Source organism: Hipposideros armiger, unplaced genomic scaffold, assembly GCF_001890085.2.
Source record: "Hipposideros armiger isolate ML-2016 unplaced genomic scaffold, ASM189008v1 scaffold_664, whole genome shotgun sequence".
NCBI classification, from domain to species: Eukaryota; Metazoa; Chordata; class Mammalia; order Chiroptera; family Hipposideridae; genus Hipposideros; species Hipposideros armiger.
Genome location: NW_017732014.1, coordinates 326,158 through 330,597, shown reverse-complemented (window position 1 = coordinate 330,597; position 4,440 = coordinate 326,158). Strand labels below are relative to the sequence as shown.

Sequence of the window (4,440 nt, the reverse complement as noted above, 5' to 3'; positions counted from 1 at the left end):
GGCAGCTCATACCAGCTGTCGGCAACTCATGCTGGCTGCTGGCCACTCATGGTAGCTTACAGTAGCCCACTATAGCAGGGGCTGCAGCCTATGCCATCGCTGGTGACTCACGGCAGACCAGCTCCAGGTGGTGCTATTGTTCACCATCTTAGCTGTAGAGGGTGCAGCGTCACTGGCCCTCATGTGGGGTCTGAACCAGGGCCCTGCTACTCAGAGCTGGCGTCCCAGGCCAACTCTTAACCAATGCGCCACTCGGTCAGCCCACACAATTTTAACTAACATAAATATTCCTTTAGAGAATATTTTATGCATTTTTCACTGCTTCAGTAATTTTCATGAAATATATTTCTAGAAATAGATTACTGGATAAGAGATGTTTGCATTAGTTTATATAAAGTAACTCTCAGAAAGGTTGTAAATTAATTATCTTCCACTAGAAATAATTATATTTCCTTAAAATCTACAACATTGGATATTAATTTTCATCTTTCCCAAGCCTTAGATCAATAATGACAATTTATATTTGTATTTTCATGTCTTTTATATGTCATAAGCTTGGACATGTTTTCAAATACTTGTTAGTCATTTTCAATTTTCAAGTTTCTATTCATATCCTTAGCTCATTTCCATACACTGTTGTGTTCATTTATATATTGATTTGTTTTCAGTTAAGTGCATTGTTTTTCATATTTGAAGTAATTTCCCCTAGGTTATTTGTTCTTTAAACTTGAAGGTAGGCAAGTTTACTGAAACATACTTTATATTTTCTGGAATTTAACAATTTACTCCATGATTTGTGCTTTAAGCAGCACACCTACACACCTAAATTATAATAAAATCAATATGTATTTTGATAAGTACTCTGGTGGCCTATTTTTAAGTTATAAATATTGTGAACTCTATTTGTTTTCATGTGTGAGAGATGGATGCTACTTTTCCAGAAGGTTAACCAGTTAACATACATGATTTTTTTACATAACAACCTTATTGAGATATAATTCACATACCATATAGTTCACCCATTAAAGTGTACAATTCAGTGGTTTTTAGAATATTCACAGTTGTGCAATCATCATCACAATTTGAGAACATTTTCATCACCTCAAAAAGAAACCTTGTACCCATTAGCAGTCACTCCCCATTTCCTACCACCCCCATGCCTACTTCCAATCCTAGGCAACCACTAATTTATTTTCTTTTTCTTTTTTTAAGATTTTATTGGGGAATTGGGGGAGGGGAACAGCATTGGGGAATTGGGGAAGGGAACAGACAAGTTGCTGTCCTTTGGTTCTTCAATCTANTCTCCCTGTTTGGCTCCAAAGGATGACGGGTTAGTCAATGACGGGTAAGATTCCTTGTGGAAGGAACAACCTAAGACAGGCACGGTCAGGTGGAGGCCATTAGGAGAAATCTCGGGGCTGATGGAAGTGGGCATGAGCCCTCACTCGCCCCCCCCCCCAAAAAAACCTGAAGGTTTTCTACCTCTGTAGCTACATTCCTTCCCTCAACCTGCTTGGGAAGTGACCTGATGGTGTGATAGTATCTGTCCTCAGCACAATAATCTTATCTTCCTGGGGTCGTTTGCATATAGGGTGTGTGAAGGCAGTGCATCTGTCTTATGGCTGCAGGCGGACTCTGGGTCTTAGCAGCTTGCAGGCATGGGTAATCTGAGAAAATCTTGAGCAAATTCTCAAGAATGAGACTCACAGACTGTGGAGAGAACAATGCTACTTCCGGGTAGATGGAGAAATAAAAGCAGTGTGTCGGCCCAATTTGGGGCTCTTAGTCCACGAGGCTGGAGACCCTTGGCTCCACACTCATTTAACTCTTGACTGCTGTTTCTTTTCTTTCTTAACCCTCTGCCGCCCCCTCTCATTTTCCCACTGCTCATGTCGTGCGGGACGCGACAACGGAGAAGGATCCAGAATCACCAACTAACAGCAACTCTTACTATTTACCAAGCCTGTATCATGGGGCAGGTACTGCTCTAAGGAGCTTTACGCTTATGAACTCATCTCACATCATTACAACCCCATAAGGTAGGTATTATTTTGTCCCTATTTTATTGACGTGGCACTGAGAACCAGAGTCATTTTTCTAAGCTCACACAGCTAGGAATAGACAGCCAGGATATGAATCCAGATGCTGTAGATCCAGAGCCTTACTCTTAAGCACAACACAGTACTGCTTCTCACAGCCCACACAAAGTTGTACCTGAAATAACTCATGCTTAGCAATGTTACAGATTTCTACCTAAAGATTGTCTTAAAGTCTCTGCCCTTGTTGGTGCAAACTGCAAAGCCCTATCAAAAGCTCAGTCACATTCCTGCCCCTAAAAGCCTCTCAACACTGAAATTTATTAACTGAAACTCTCTCTCCCCTCCTACCTTGCCTTGCTTTAAAAATCATGACTGTGGAGAAGATACCGTTTGTACACCATACTATCTAAATACTAATCTCCCCAAGTGATCATGCTCTAAAATAAAGCGCTAACATTAATCTCCAGGAGGTGTTTTTCTATACCATCAGAATGCCTAGAAAGGAAGAATACAGTGAAGGGTCTAGAAAACTTGCCATGTGAACAGATGGCAATTAAATGAGGAAAAGGACAATGGGGGGTGGCCGCTAGGAAAAGGGATGCATCAACATGGTGGGTCATTCACCGGAAGGAAGACCCGGGATAGCCAAGATCTTTCAGGCCAAGCAGAGCAAATATTCTCGTGATTTGAAAACAAAAGTAATTGTATGAATAAAAAAGAAACAAACTCACCTGAACATCGATTTCTAAATATGTAATAGTTCTTTCCTCCTCCTCAGGGTCCTTCTTACAAACCCAACAGCAGTAGGGGAAAGAGGAATCATGAGACAGCAGCATTTCTTGGAGCACAGAGACTTAACGAAAAAAGAAAAAAACAGAACCAAAATAACCTCTAGTGCCACACTTCCCTTCATCCACCCACAGCCAAATAGAGTTCAAAGGGAGGTTGGGATCTATCTCTGAGTTGACAGTAATTCTTGGGAACAAGTGTCCAGGAACAGTGACTCTGAAACATGAGGTTGGCTCCCAAGGAGCAGAGGTGCCCCGCCTAGGAATCCTACCTCTGGGACCTCATCACGTCTTCCCAGGAGTCTGTCACAAGGACACTTTCAGATGTAAAATTCTCATCCCAAGACTAGACCGGTGCCTTCCTTCTTGAAACGTTCATCCTAGGACTTAGTACAGAACTTCTTCTCTTGCAGTCATTTAACTTTGGCAGGCCCTAAGAATCTAGAGGGAATTTAACAACACAAAGCCAAAGCAAACCACACCTACAAATAGGGCCGCGCACCTCATCATCAAGACACATCCCGGCCCTGTCTCGCCGCCTGTCACACACCACCCTTCCCAGCTGCTCACGGACACACAAGCTCGAGACTCCGGACACGCCACGCCCCGTCCGCGACCCAGGCTCCCAAACCTCAAGCGCCTCCCGGTGCCACCCCTCACTGCCGGTTCCAATCCCGCTCCGGTAAAGTCGACTGAGCCCTCCCACCCTCACCCGGCGCTGACTACTTCCTGGGACGCGACCAACTCACCGCGCAGCGCCCAAGAACCTAGAGGACACCGAAAAAGGACCGTGGCTAGCTTGGGCCCAGAGGCTTAAGGGAAAAGAGAGCCAGAAAATCCTAGGAGGCTGGGAGTCCGGCGGTTTCAAGCGCTCCCCGCAGGCAAACGCCCAGCGCGGAAAAGACCTGTACTTGGAGACTTCTGGGAAATGTAGTCCACAGCAGGTACATCCCCGGAAACTGGGACCTTCAGAATGTCCCAGCATGCAACTCGGCCCTCCTATCAAAGACGCATTACCTAAGCCTACCCTGACTTTGCTAGAGGAAGAAGCTCCCTTCCTGGGCGAACGCGTATCTGCTCACGTGTCTTTGGTGTGGCCGAGGGGAAATTAAAAGGTTCTCAGCGAAGGCAGAGGAACGCATCGTGGAGTACAGAGCTGGAAAAGATGAAAATGGGGGGTGACCAGGGACGTAGGCCTGGGGCGGGGGGACTGGGGGCAACACCCCAAGTGAAGTACGTGGGAATGACCCTGGGCGGAGCTCCGAGTTTACCTGGGTACGAGAGACTGGAACTGGGTCTGGTAGTTGAACAGATGAGTGTGTCTTGCTCTGGTTGAGTTTGTGGATCCCATTTGGTGTCTGCGACCCTGTGTGGAGTTGTTTATACTCATCGGATAGTTTCTGCCAGTGTGAGTTTTTGTTTCCTTAATTGTCAAGGAGATTATATGTGTTAGAGATTATATGCCACTGTTGGAAAGCAACTGTAAGTGGTCATGAATGGATATCGTTGACCATGGGGACTTGTGTGAAGGTCTCTATAGGACAGAAATGTGAGGAGGTCTGTGACATTGTGTATTTCTATTGTCAGTAACTGAAGATGATAATACTTGTGAG

At 45.0% G+C, this 4,440-nt stretch overlaps 2 protein-coding genes across 2 annotated transcripts in view; one reads left to right on the top strand and one right to left on the bottom strand.

Annotated features, from left to right (window-relative positions):
* LOC109372794 (zinc finger protein 45) overlaps nt 1-3,548 on the bottom strand; it is a 92,924-nt gene extending 89,376 nt beyond the window's left edge. The window contains exons 1-2 of the mRNA XM_019626271.1: nt 3,100-3,548; nt 2,771-2,892 (exon numbers count right to left, since the gene is read on the bottom strand). The gene's annotated coding sequence lies outside the window, so the exon portion shown is untranslated. The remainder of the gene's footprint in view (nt 1-2,770; nt 2,893-3,099) is intronic.
* A 29-nt stretch (nt 3,549-3,577) lies between these two features.
* The window catches only part of LYPD5 (LY6/PLAUR domain containing 5), a 37,751-nt gene continuing 36,888 nt past the window's right edge, over nt 3,578-4,440 (top strand). Inside the window, exon 1 of the mRNA XM_019626274.1 lies at nt 3,578-4,102. The gene's annotated coding sequence lies outside the window, so the exon portion shown is untranslated. The remainder of the gene's footprint in view (nt 4,103-4,440) is intronic.